This window comes from Chenopodium quinoa, unplaced genomic scaffold, assembly GCF_001683475.1.
Source record: "Chenopodium quinoa cultivar QQ74 unplaced genomic scaffold, ASM168347v1, whole genome shotgun sequence".
NCBI classification, from domain to species: Eukaryota; Viridiplantae; Streptophyta; class Magnoliopsida; order Caryophyllales; family Amaranthaceae; genus Chenopodium; species Chenopodium quinoa.
This window is the reverse complement of record NW_018745068.1, coordinates 230620-245875: the sequence shown is the minus strand read 5'-3', so window position 1 is coordinate 245875 and position 15256 is coordinate 230620. Positions and strand designations below refer to the sequence as shown.

The following is a 15256-nucleotide window of genomic DNA, read 5'->3' as shown; positions in this document are numbered from 1 at the left end:
AAATAAAATAAAATTTCATTTATAAAATATTTAAAAATACGGGGGATTACACCGATTCACATATAAAAGGATACTTGTGTGGTGGCTTTTGACGAAGTGTTTTATCTCTTTCATATAGCCACTTGGTTCTTAATCTAGTCTTAAAAGCTTTCCATTGAATCGATGCTCGTGTTAGTACATAACCTTTGCGATTCTCAGGAACGTAAAACCCCTTCTATGTTCAAATAAAACAAATTTATAAGTTAGTACACAAAAAATAAACTTAAATATAAAATGATCTTGCCATTCTAATACATGATTAGTATATCTTATCGAGATAAATCCATAAACTTCATCTAACACTCCTATTGGAACTTCATGCCAATCTTTGTAGGCAATGCTTATTCTTTCACGTGCCATTACACCAATGTAGGTGGAAAAATGAGTCTTGTGTTCACCAGTGGGAATTCTTTTACTTGGATGCCATTGTAATGGGATTTGGGTGCCAACGTGGATAGTCTTCCCCACCTTTTTAAGTACAGTACGACCTCTCTCCTCACAACTTGACTCTTCAGAATCATCATTCGGTTGTACTTTTTTATTCTTTCTGGCCATGTACCTACATTAAATTGACAAGTTAAATTCACTTTGTTAGTTATATAAAAGAACACGACACATTATTAAAATACTTGAGTAAAAGATAGCTAGCATGGTACGTGAGAGTATAGGATCTGAAGAAGCATGCATAACCCTACTAAATTCAAAGTTATTAGTATTTAAGAGGAAACATTCTCTTTTGTAATAAAAGTAGATATATAAAAGCAAAACTCACCTTGAACCCCTTAAGAGTTTTTACGACTACACAACGCTTTCTCTTTCGCTTTCGCTTCACTTTATTATTGTTATCATCATCTTCCCACAAACCTTCATTGTGGTCATCTCTTGCGTAGATCAAAGAATCATCAGCAACATCATCATCAACTAGTCCCTTTCCCAGCAAAGAACTACCTTCCAAAACACTATCATCGCCCCAATCATCTATGTCATGTCGTGGTCTCGGTGTTATAACAACTGACGTTCTCTTATTTGATGGATCGGTCATATAAAACACTTGTTTAGCTTGACTAGATAAAATGAAAGGATCTTCCTTGTGACCAATCTTATTAAGGTTAACAAAAGTCATTCCAAGGCTACTATGATCAACTTCGTTGTTATTATCAACCCATTGACATTTGAAAACTGGTATTGAAAAGTTGGATTAATGCAACTCACAAATCTCTTCAATAAATCCATAGTATCGCATTGTGCTAGAAACGGGATGCTTGTCTTTTGCACTAGCAAAATGAATAGCTTCAGCCTCTACAGTAACCCCACTATCTTGCAACCTTGTGTAAAATGTGAAACCATTGATAACATAACCTGAATAGTAAGTAGCGTTGAAATTAGGTCCATATGCTAAACTCTTAAGTCGATCAGAAATAGAACTCGGAGAATCCTGAAGCTCCCTCAAAACTTGATCTTTGAACCACCTAATGAACGATCTATTGTGTTCATCAGCTATTGATTTCTCATTTGCTCTTCTATTGTATTTCCTCAAGTCTCTCATGTGTTTTTGAATATATGGCATTACTTCATCCTCATTGTGAAGAATGTACGAATGGGCCTTGTGCCAATCGTCATAAGACATGTCAAGTTGTTTACGGACTAGGATCCCCTGACCACCCAATCTTCCCATATGTCGAGAAACGAGAAGCCCTATCTTCATAGAATTTGATATAAATTCACTAGTATATGCAAGAACTTCTTCATAAAAAATTCGTTCAGCGATACAATCTTCAGGGTGAAAAGCGTTCTTGACATAACCACCATATGTTTTCATTTGCCTTTCAAAAGGCCACTGATTTCTCAAGTACACAGGACCACAAAATCTCACCTCTCTAACCAAGTGAACTGGTAAATGAATCATGACATCAAAAAGCGATGGTGGAAAGTACATTTCTAATTGGCACAAAGTTACAACAATTCTATCTTCCAATGCAGTCAACTCTTTAGGATCAAAGACCTTGCTATAAATTGCATTAAAAAATAAACAAAGTCTGGTTATGGCAAAACGAACATTTTTAGGCAAAATTGAACGAATAGCCACTGGTAATAGATGTTGCATTAGAACATGTCAATCATGAGATTTAAGGCCCACAAGTTTCAAGTTTTCCATATTTTTACAAGGTTGCGAATATTTGAAGAATAACCCTCTGGCACTTTTACTCCAGCCAAGCTCTCACAAAACTCAATTTTCTCTTTTCTTGACAATGTATAAGCTGCTGGAGGCAAGTATGCTCGACCTTTGTCATTAACAACAGCATGGAGTTCACTTCTAATCCCCATGGTTTGTAAGTCATCTCTAGCTTTCGTGCCATCTTTAGTCTTCCCACGAATATTCAATAAAGTACCAATCAAACTATCACACATTCTTTTCAATATGCATCACGTCAAGCGAATGTCTCACAAAAAGGAATCTCCAATAAGGTAGGCGCCATAAATATGAACACTTCTTAAAGCCTTGCGTAGGAAGAGCAGACCTATGCTTTTTCCCATAGGTAATTTGAATGTCTTTAACCTTTTCAAAGACCTCTTCACTTGACAGAACTGTTGGGCGACCTTTAAAATCTTGTTTCCCATTGAAGGCCTTTTTCCTCTTACGAAATGGATGACTCGACGGAAGATATTGCTGATGTATAGGGAACACATGCTTGCGTGATGCGCTCAACCATTCTCCCCCGCAATCCTCCATGCCTATGGGACAAGGTTCTTTCTCTTTCGCGGTATACCCAGAAAGATTACCGTAAGCAGGAAAATCTTGGATGGTGTTAAACAACATTGCTTTCATGATAAAGTTCTCGTTACGATGTGCGTCAAACACCTATATACCATCCTCCCAAAGAATATTCAAATCATCAATGAGAGGTTCCAAATACACATCAATGTCATTTCCAAGTTGTTTAGGCCTAGAAATTAGCAATGCTTACAAAATATATCGTGGTTTCATGCACAACGAAGGAGGTAAGTTATAAGTAGCCAATATGACGGGCCATGTCCCCTATATGTGCTACTCAAGTTCCCAAATGGATTGAACCCATCTGTAGACAATGCAAGCCTTAGATTACGCTTCTCTTTTGCAAAGTACGGGTATTTTTCATCAATAAACCTCCACTGCGGAGAATCGGCGGGGTGTCTAAGCATTCCGTCATCTAGTAGCATGCTGAAGCCTGTATCAGTCCAACCATGACCTGCCTTCAAGTTGTATAACTTGATTATAGCAGACAATCTAGTATACTTAGTGCAACCGTCATACAAAGGCTTTTCAGAGTCATTTAAAATGCTCTCAAACATGGTAGGATTATCATCAAAGTTATCCTTCACTGAATGCAACAAATCTTCTAAATTATCTGCCTCATTTGTGCTATCACCTTCACACACACTACCCTCTACATTACTAGCAAGAGGTTTTTCCCTACATTATCCATGCCAAATCCAATTGGTATATGTTCTATCAAATGCCCACTTACTCAAGTGATTAAGTATTTCGTCTGACCTCTTACGTAGCAAATTGTGGCACATATAACAAGGACATGGTAGCTTGGGACGGCCACCACTATTAGTAGCTGCAAAATTAATGAACTCTGTAACACCTGCTTGATATTCTGGGTCACCCAGTTTTTTTGTTGGATCCAACTTCTATCCATTCTATATGCACCAATAGCAATTCAAGACTTTATAATAATCATAATATTTTCGAAAGTGATAATGCCTTCACATATATGTACATGTAAGTCTTGATTATAGCGAAGGGGGTGACAAGATATTAAATTAGAGAATACAACAAATATTTTACTAGATTAGACAAAATATTTTTATCAACCGAACAATGACAAAACCATACTTTTCACGGGAAAATCAAATTTGAAACCATAACCCAAGCAGCCACCATATATGCAAGCATAATTTTTAAGGTTATAAACTAAACATGAATCATCTGAATTTAAATATCATATTAATTCAGAACATTGTATTAAATTAGAGAATAATAAAAAGAAATATTAAATCCATTTACAGTACAGTAGACTTTAAAAGCAAGACAAAATTAGTATATATATACAATATATAAAAATTGAAACTAGCGAGTAGTATAGGTTTAATTAAGAAATCAATTTTAACCTTAGTATCAATTATTTTTTTGGGTAAGGGGCAGGAATGAAAAATACCTTAAAAAGAATAAGAATTTTCTGGTTGTGGCGGGAAATCGATCAAATGTAAAGTAGTGCAATTGCTTGTATTATGGCTGGAAATTGAACAATCTTTATCAATAATTAATAGTGAACAATGAAAGAAGAACGAATTTGTGGTTGGGGGACGTGGCCCGGAAAGCAAACGGCTTACCTTTGTACAATTGCCTGAAACGAAGTGGTTGATAGTCGTGACCCGAGTACGCTTCAGATGGTGGCAGCCTTGTAAACTAGACGACGGTGGCGGCCTTAGATGATGGTGGACACAATCTTAAAAATGATCGCCTCTAATTAGGTGGTGAAAAACTTGGGAGGGAAACCATGGAATTTCAAGGGTTTTGGATTATTGGAGGAGGAAGACGAAACTATTCAAACTACTACTGAACTGCTACTAGAAACTCCTTTTAACTCCTTACTTTAATTTTTATTTTTTTATTAGGAAGTGTTAGTCTAAGTTAGTAGTACACATTTCCTCAAAAAAAAAAAAAGAAGTTAGTAGTCTTTAATTTTTATTTTATTTTTTTTAACAAAATTTTACTCAATATTTCTAGAATGCTTCTTAGTATTTGATACTAGTGTACACGTGATACTAGTATATAAGAAATCATAAATAATTTTAAGATTAAACAAATAATAATAAAAACAAAGAGACCTCTTAACACTAACAATAGGCCTCTTTGTTTTTTCCCCCCTAACAAAAAGCTCATTAGAGACTTGTTATCAGTAACAACAGGTCTTTTTGACTAAAGAGACCTGTTAAGTCTTGTAACAGGTCTCTTTTAATAGATCTCTTTGCCTATTTTTGTAGTAGTGAGATAAAAAATAATCTAGTATTACCGTTCCTTGTGGTTCGACTCCGAACTTACCACTAGACTTGTTTAGGGGTTAGTTTTAGGATTTATAAATTTATTTGACGGTTAGGAGGTTAGTCAACAACCTAATTTCCCCGCGTTCAGTAAGCGATATGAAAAACAATGGACATAACAAGCACATGGACAATAAAAAAGAAATAATGCTTGCAAACCATTCCATTCACCTCTCATGTTACTAACAACACACCCTAGAAATTCCTTTCCTTTAAAATACCTATTTTGCTCTTTTTAAAATAAGAAATAGGAAATTCTAAAACATTACCGCCATCGTAAAAACGGCTAAGGCAATTATCAAAGACGCACAGCGGAAGACACTCTTTAAAACAATTCAAAACAAGTCAACTTAAAAGTCAAACCAAAGTCAAACTAAAACAACCTAAAACTTGGAACCAGGCCCTTATCAAAACCGAAATAAACATTAAGACCTTTGTTTTAGTCTCACAAGCGAATATACAATAATCAAAGCGAATAACACACATCATATTATTATGGAAACTAAACAGGAATCGCTCTTCACTCATGCCCATCATGAACCTGCTTCATCAACTGAAAAGCTTCTCTTTACTTTGTCTAAACTACTCGCCATTAGAAATGGGTCGTCGTAGGGCCAAGATAAAGACAAGGCCAAACAAACATACAAACACACAATCAACAATGCTGAGTACATGACATAAGCGTAAACAGTACACACTAACATACTTTTATCCTATCATCATTCAACTTACCTTGTTGCACCTGTTTACAAGCATACAACATACAACATAACCAACCAATAAATAACTAGATTTCTTATTAAGCTTGATTACGCATCGAATGTAACACCCCAATAATTCTCTCTTTAAAACCTGTATTAACCTGTAATAACCTGTAGTAACCTGTAAATACTTTTAATAACCTGTGAGAGAATTAATGGCGTGCTACCGCCACGTGTTCAAACGTTAAGGCTAGTTTCAAATATCAGCAGCGGAAAACTAATTTAGTTTTAAAAGAAAATGTAAGTTTCAAAACTAATAATCAAAACCTAATTTAGACTTACAAGTTGGAACCATAACGACCCTTATTCAAAACCCAGTAAAATAGGAAGCGAGTAGAGTTAGAGTCAAAATAACATTATCAATTTATGAAATGAAATAAGCTAAATGATTAACCAACGCTCCACTCAAATCCCATCACCCTAATGCAAGTTCAGTTTATGCAGAAACCTTTGATTAGTCTGCTCCCCAATATTACAAGTGTAAGAATTGGATCATTACAGGGTCATTGAAGGCGAAGGCCATGACCAAGGGAAACACACAAAAGCACGTCATCAGCAACGCTGAGTACATACAAGCTACGAAACACAGTAAGGAGCCTTAGCATGATACTAACAAGCATTCCATACACTCAATATAATCATTGACTCGAACACATGATTCAATTGTTACTTATTACAAAGTTTTTATCTAAGTAGAATTGACCACTTCATTAATTGATTGGATTAAGCAATAGACCGGGTTGTCCCCCTGTGCTCCATTCCGGAACATTAAATAAGAAAACCCTATGCCTCCTTTCGGAAGACATTAATAAACATCCAATGGCAGACGGGCGCGACTCCGTGGCCATAGCTAGTATGAGATCTCATCTAACTCATTATAATTTTAATAGAATTTAAAACAAGAGACTCGTAGATCAGAAGGCCTCTGAAAAGTGCACGACTAATACCCCGTGAACTCCAACCCCTGTTTGTCATTACTCTAGATGTGCACAAATCCAGAGTTTTATTGCTCATCCTTCTTGCACTTTACGTGATTTACCAGTTTAAATTTGGTGATGACTCATATGCAAACAACATAACCAATCATACATCAATCATTCAAATCATTCAAGTTTCCAATTCAATTCTTAATTTGTTAGTGACAAACAACATTTATTATTGAATCCTTTAACTACCTCGGTGTATAAACACCTTAAGTGTATAAGGCACCTCATATCCACAATCTTGTCTTATAAGACTTTAAATCTTCCTTTACTCATTCCATTTCAATACAGATGAATAAGTAATTAAAATGATTCATTCCATATGTATACTTGTAGCTTTACTTCTAAGCTCTCCTTGCAAAGTATTGCATAAATAATGCTCATAAGGAAAAATCAATGCAAATTTCTCATACATGAATTAAAGCAATCATCATATTTATCATCAATCAACTCATTACCAAACAATGTCAACCAATCCACAAGTTCCCTAGCATGATTCTAGGTTTTTCCAAGTCCCTAAGCATGCTCCTAAATCAAGGTTCCTCGTATTCTTGTACGTACTTTGAGTACACAAATTGGTTGGCCACCTTAAGACTAGAAGTCACCTTCTACGAAGTCCTCTCCTAAACAAGACAACCATAGCTCAATTAATACCCAAGCAATATATTTTACAGCAATACCAAACTACTTTAAAATCCTTTAAATCATTGAAATAATGCTCTTAAATTATTCCCAATAGCCACAGTTAATAATTTAGTACTTCAACTATGAGTTTATATGCTAAAATCATAAAAATATAGCTTATAACATAAAATTCCAGCAACTTTAAAGTAATGATTATAATATGGAAATTTAGTTTAAGAATATAAAACAACCTTATAAACATCTCTACTTGAAATAATCATTATATGGTAGGTTAGTATGTTAAAAACCTAAAAAAATCCATCATAAAACCATGATTTAAAACTTTTAAAACCAAGATTAAAATCTGAAAATTTAATTTAATAGTAGAGTGTATGAATACAACAATCTAAACTTAAAATATATATTTAGAATTTAACTAGTTTCATAAAAACTCAATCAAACCTTCAAAATTCAATTAAACAACACTTTAAAACCTTCCTTTTTGCTAGAATTAAAAGCTTATATATTATTCTTAAAATTTCATATATAAAAACATTAAAATACATACTTATTCATAAAATTACAACAAGTTTAAAGCTTTATAAAAATCTGAAAATTTATTTTAAATATTAAAACTTCGTTAAAAATCAAAAATTGCCCGAAAACCATATTTAGAGGCTGAATTTGGCCACTAGAGGGTGGTACTCACTACCAAAGGTAGTGAGTTTTTATTAAAACGCCGTTTACACAAGAAAAACACTATTTTTTTTTACGAAAATCAGACAAGTTACAGTCAAAACGTGATTAAAACGTGATTAAGGAGAATTACGAATGGAATTTAGAAATTAATTACGAAAAAATTTAGAACTTTCTGTTGAATTAAACATCATCATAGTCATAGCAAAATCACAACAAAATCATGCTCAAATTGAATAACTTTAGCAATACGCTTTTAAGCCTTAAAACCATGAAAATCAAGTTTTAAACCCTAATTTCACAAATTATGTAAATCTGAAAATTTAAACTACATATCATAACTTATAAACTTGATAATTTCTCATATTTTTAAAGAATTTAAACATGATTAAAGTAATTAAAACTAACAATATAAATTAAAATAACAATCTTTAATAATAATAAGGAAGAAGGAGAAACAAGGAAGGAAGGAGGAAGAAAGAAAACCGGCAGCCTGGTGGTTGGGCGACGGTGGTCAGGCGGCAGCAAGGGTCCTGGGCGGTGGTGGTTACGGTGGCAACAAGCTTCAACCCTTTTTTTTTTGTTTGATCGTGAATGCAGTAGGAGGGGGAAAGCTTGGTTTTTTTTTTTTTTTTTTTTTTTTTTTTTTTTTTTTTAACGTGAGATTAGAGGGGGAAATAAGGGTTTTAGTTTTTCTAGTTCTAATAAAACTAAGATTAAGGTTTGGGCTTAAAGTAAGTGGGTTTTAGGTAAAAGAATGGGTTTAGTAATTTATGGGTTGGGCTTGCATATTAATGCATGATTACAATATGGGTAGGGAAATAATTTAATGAAATAGTTTTACTAGTTTTATAAACATTAAATTTATTTGCTTAAATCATAGTAAAATAATTTATGTAAATAAATAACTATAATCAAATATTCACAAAAATATGTTTAAATATAATTTTAAATTTCACAAAATTACGGGGGATTACATCGAATGTAATCCCCCATGATTTTGTAATTACTATAATTATATTTTATTATTAATTATATGATTATTTTACGATAATTATATAATTATATAAATATTTTGAAAATAATAAATTAATTTTAAGTTATTTAGTCATTACTATCTATTGTCAATAATCATTCTATCCATACAAATTAAGAGCCTAGTCGAAATTACCTCAAAGCCCAACTTTACTTTTTATTTCTAAACTTTGGCATATATTTGGACCTAAACAAGTCATCCTAATTATATTTGGATTAGGAAACCCCAAAACTCACTTCTTATTATTTATACCGACCTAAATTTTTCCCCTTCTTTCACACCTCAATCTCACGTACAAAACAAGGAGAAATCCCAAAATTTCTTTTGCTTCCTACTGCTTCCAAACTCACGAACAAAAAAAATAAAATAAAATAGTTGCACTGTACACTGTTGCTGTTGTCGACGCACCATCACCACCGGCGACCATCGCGCCGCCCAGACCACCTCCGACCACCATCACACGCCCAACTGCCGTTTTCTCGTATTCCCTCTTTCCTTCCTTCTTTTTTTCTCTTATGTTAAATTATTTCAAGTTTTAATATTTATTAAGTTTTTGTTTTTGAATTGTTATTATTATTGTTTAATAATTTTTAATCACTCTAAAAGACTACAATTTTATGAATTATACTATGTTTAGTTTATTGAATAAAATTTCAGATTTGGTTTGATTAAGAAATAAGGGTTTAAATCTTGGTTTTCATGATTTTACGGCTTAAAAACGTGTTAGTCAAGTTACTTAAATATAGAGTGATTATAATATGTTAAAATTATATTTTTGATGATAAAACTAGTTTTCAGATTATTAAAGTTTTAATCTTGGGTTTAAATTTAATGTGTTTCAAGTCTCTAATTTCATTAAGCAAAGGTTTTGGATATTTTATGACTATAAAGTTGGGAACTTTAAAGTTTGATTGCAAGAATAAATTTTTGATTTTAGGCTATTGTTTTTGAAGCCTCTAATTGCATTAAATTGGTGAATTTTTGGGTTTAAAGCCTACTAACTTTATATATAATGTAGGTAGTTTCAAAGATTACTATAATTTTAAAATTTCATGTAAGAAATAAATTTTTAGATTTTTATAAAACTTTAAACTTGCTGTAATTTCATGTATAAGGGTGTATTTTAAGGTTTTGTTGAAGGATATTCAAGAACTATATATAAACCTTTAATTTTAACTAAAGGGAAGGTTTTAAAGTGTTGTTTAATTGGGTTTTGATGGTTTTAAAGTAAGTTAGTATTGCTGTAAATTTAATTGCTTGGGTATTGATTGAATTATTGTTGTTTGGTTTAGGAGAGGACTTTGCAGAAGGCGATTTTTAGTTTCTAAAGTGGCCAACCATTCGTTTACTCAAGGTACGTACAAGGATATGAAAACCTTGACTTTAGGAGCATGTTTAAGGATTTGGAAAATTTAGAATCATGTTAGCTAGGAAACTTGTGGTTGATTGAAATTGTATGGTAGCAAGTTTGATTGGTGATTAATATGATGATTAGTTTTGATACATATATGAGAAGTAATCATGTGGATGTTTATATGTGTATTGATGTATCTTGTAAGTATTATTTATGCATTAACTTGCAAGATGAGCTTAGAGGCAAAGGTACGTGAATATGTGGAATGAATTATTTTTATCACTTGTTCATGATTATTGAAATGTAATGAGTAAAGGGAGAATTAAAGTCTTATAAGACGAGGTTGAGGATTTGAGGTGCCTTATGCACTTAATGTAATACCCCGTATTTTTGAAACGTATTTTCTAATTAATTTATTGATTAATTAATTAGTATTTTCTTAAAAGGTTTATTTTAGTAATTTATTTTACTATTTGGATTTTGGAGCCAAAACGATATTTGAATTTTGGCGCCAACAACATTTTTAAAACTCAATGATTATTTTGGATTTTGGATAAGATTTATTATCCATTTATTTTATTTTAATAACCGGATTATATATATATATTTCGGATATTTTAATTAAGCAAAATTTATATTTTCTTATTTAATTCAAAGGGCCGAATTTCCATATTTAATTAGCTAGGATTTTTGGATTTTATAAGTGTAGAAAATCTGATTTTTTTAGTTAAATTAATTAGTGAATAATTGGTATTTTTTCTAATTAATTATTTTATACAAAATATATTATTTACATAATCATTTTTGTTTTCCTTAAAAACTAGCAAAATAATTGCCTCAATATTTAAAGGGAGGTCCGATAAATATTAGCTTAGGAAAGCTCAAATTTTCGGCCACCATATTGTATTTTGAGCAAAATTATCTTGGTAATTTTTGTATTTTAATTATCTTCCTCAATTCTATTATTTTCCTTCATTTTTATTTTCAATCTCCTAAATATTTGATCATCTTATTTCCCTACCTTAAATCATTCTTGGTTATTCCCCAAGTAAAGCTATTTGCCATATTATTTTTCATGACAACACTCTTTTCATAATTAATTATTTCTTAGTCACCATAACCTTCCTTAATTTTAAAACTTTCTTCTCCAAGTAATTTCCTTAAACCAATTTACCAGAATTCTTCCTACATTCTACTACCATAATTCTTCTCCTCTTTTCTAAAAGAAAATCTGCCCATATACATTTGGAGCCAGTTTTCGGGCACTTCTGGTCAGTTTTGGGGTTTTTCTATTTCACAAATAAAATTTTCTCTCAAAAAACCCTTGAGGTTAGGCTTAAGAATCACCCAATTCGGAGTTATATTGAAGGAGTTATGGCCTCTGCAAGTTCTGCCTATTCTTTCCGACGCAAATCCAATTTTCTTTAATCCTTTCCTTTATTTTCTTCATGGTTAGTTTTCTAAAATATAAATACCTATTTCAAAGTTATAATTTTATATTAAATTATTATTTTAAAAGAGTTTTATAGTCCATGCACATAAGATTTGGGTTTATGCCTAAAGATGTTGTGATAACCTTATGGTTATGTTAATTGCAAGGCGTATTCGTTATTGAACATTGAAAGTGCAAAGTGTTGATTGATATTCGGAATCAAGGTACGTTTAGGTGGCTAGATACCTTTGAAAGAGATTGGTTTGAATAACATGTTTTATTTGATTTTACTGGTGATTGAATTAAAATTGATTTGAATTATGATTTATGAAATAAAGTATGGTTGGAGGAATTGATTTTAATATTTGTTTTAATAAATATATTTTTGAAGGATTGAATTTATTATCATGTTTTGAATGGTTTGAAATTATTTATTATGTTTAAAGAAATTTGGTTTAAAAAAGTATGTTGGATTATTTTAAATAGTTTTTAAAAAGGTTTGATTTTAAAAGCTTACTGAATTAAATACAAAAGGAGTTTTTGAGTTATTCTATTATAAAGGTTGATTTTATTCAAAGAGGAATTTCATGAGAATTATTGAATTATTTATAAAAGCTTTACAAGCATGATTATTATATTAATCCCACTATGCGGATTCATTGAAGACTATGGACTTTGTATGACATAGTCTTTCCTCAAGAATAGTCTTGAAATAGTAGGAGACTAGCTTGGGGGGTGTGCACACTTAGAGAGGAAATTGGGTTTTTGAAAAGAGTTGATTTTAATAATCACTATTATTGAATTATTGAGTTATTGGAATTGTTTTGAGAATATTGAGAATTGGTTTTGAATCATGAGTTTTGGAATTATTGAATTAATTATTGGAATTGGTTTTAAAAGCATGTTTGCAAATAAATTGAGTTTACATTATCTTGCACTTATCGTCTCAGCATATTTTGCTAATCTATATTTCCTATTTGTTTTGGTTCGCCCTTTTTACCGTAATGGTAAGCAATGTTGACTCTTTTCAGGTGGAGTCATGAATGAGCATATGAGAGTCTCAGGATTTGCTTCACCTAGTTTAGGAATGTTGGTTTTGTCTTTATTTTGAGCACTCATAACAATGTTACTATTTTTATAAGCATTAATAATAGAAAGTTGAGTTTCCGCTGCAAGTTTGTTATTGACTTAAGTATTTTTGAGTAGCCTTGCGTAATCACGCGGCGGTAATACGCCTAAGTCTATCTCTACGATATAATTATACGTATTATACTAGTATTTCCATAGAGGGAGATTTGGGGATGTTACACTTAAGGTGTTAAAACACCAAGGTAGTTTAAAGGATTCAACACTAAATGTTGTTTGTCACTAATAATTCAAGAATTTAATTGAAAATTTGAATTGCTTGAATGATTAATGTTTGATTGGTTGTATTGTTATGCATTTGAGTTATCACCAAGTCTAAACTTGTAAATCACGTAAAGTGCAAGATGGATGAGCAATAAAACTCTGGATTTGTGCACATCTAGAGTATTGACAAACAGGGGTTGGGGTTCACGAGGTAATAGCCGTGTACATTTTAGAGGCCGTCTGATCTATGAGTCTCTTGTTTTCAAATACTTTTTAAAACTATAAGGAGTTAGATGAGATCTTATACTAGTTATGGCCACGGAGTCGCGCCCGTCTGCCATTGGATGTTTATTGATGTTTTAGAAAGGAGACATGGGGTTTCTATCTATTGATGTTCCTAAATGGAGCATGGGGAGACAACCTTGTCTATTGCTTAATCCAATGAATAAAATCAAATGAATTATTTATTATTAATTAGAGAAGTTTAGTAATGTTAATAGTTGAATCATGTGTTTGGGTTAGGAATTAAATTGTTTGTGTGATGTTTGATAATAAGTAGCATGCTAGGAATTTTATTGTAATCCTTCATAGCTTGTATGTACTCAGCGTTGCTGATTGCCTGCTTTTACGTGTGTTTTCTTGGTCATGGCCTTCGCCTCTCAATGACCCTGTAATGATCCAATTTTTACACTTGTAATATTGGGGAGCAGATTAATCACAGGTGTTTGCATAGTGGGACTTGCATCAAGTGGTGGGAAATTGAGTAGAGAGTTGGAAACCACTTGTGGTTTAATTCTTGCATGACTATTAAATTTCTCTTATACTCTGGTTTGATTTATTTACTACTTTGATAATTGGGTTTTGAATAAGGGCCTAGATGCATGGTTCCAACTTGTAAGACTTAATTTGGTTTTGAAACTCTATTTAAACTGAGTTAGTTTTTCCGCTGCTATGAATTTGCCTTAACTTTTGAACACGTGGTGGTAACACGTCAGTAATTCTCTTACATTATATTAAAGGTATTTACAGGTTGAAAGAGAGAATTATTGGGGTGTTACAAAGTGGTATATGGGAGATTAGGTTAGATTTAATTACCACTAAAGCCAATTAGTATGTCTTAGGCGCCTAACTAACTTAATAAGGATTTTGAATTTAAAAGTTAAAAATGATTTTTGAAACATAGTGTGTTTGAAATAATTGTTTTAAATGTTTATAAAATTGTTTTGAAGTTTGAATAATTATTTGGTGAGATTTGGATAGAATTAGAAAGGTCATGCAGGCATGCATATTGAATACCTTGTATCGTATTTAATTATTTTGCAAGTTGCTTATTTAATAAATTGTATGATTGTGTTCTAATTGTTTTTCTTTATGATGTGCTTGTGTCAATTCTTTGAATGCATGTTATGTTGGGATGGCGTAGAGAGATGGACAAAAATCCAGTGAATATAGGAAGCGATGACAGTATGGATACTTGGGAGTGGATCTTACATCCAAAGCAAAATGATGAAAGTGAGGAAACATACTAGGACTGGTACGAATATAAAACAACTAAGAAAAAGGACAAAGAAAAGACCTTTTGGAGGATCCTTCACCAGATATCAGATGACGAGGAGGACTTAGAACAGTTGATCATAGAACCGCCAAAACCACAAGTTGGGAAGACGGCTACCAGAAATCTTAACCCACTCTACAAGGCTGTTATTGAAGATTCTGACTATGAGAATGAGTCTAACTTTGACACTAACACTTATGAGGAAGAGAAAGACAAGAATTCAAATGTCGTCCCTTGAAGTTTATACTTACTAGCATAGAAATAACATTAGTAGTTCTTTATTCGCTAATAGCGATTATTAGGATTTTCATGGAATAAATTATTTATTTTAATAAGTG

General features: G+C 32.2%; 1 long non-coding RNA gene across 1 annotated transcript; it reads right to left on the bottom strand.

Annotated features, from left to right (window-relative positions):
- Positions 1-45: 45 nt before the first annotated feature.
- On the bottom strand, positions 46-4923 carry LOC110709431. The gene is made up of 3 exons (XR_002508934.1): positions 4417-4923; positions 4242-4318; positions 46-598 (listed from the first exon to the last, which is right to left on the bottom strand). It is a non-coding gene; the product is annotated as an uncharacterized LOC110709431 (long non-coding RNA).
- Positions 4924-15256: the final 10333 nt, after the last annotated feature.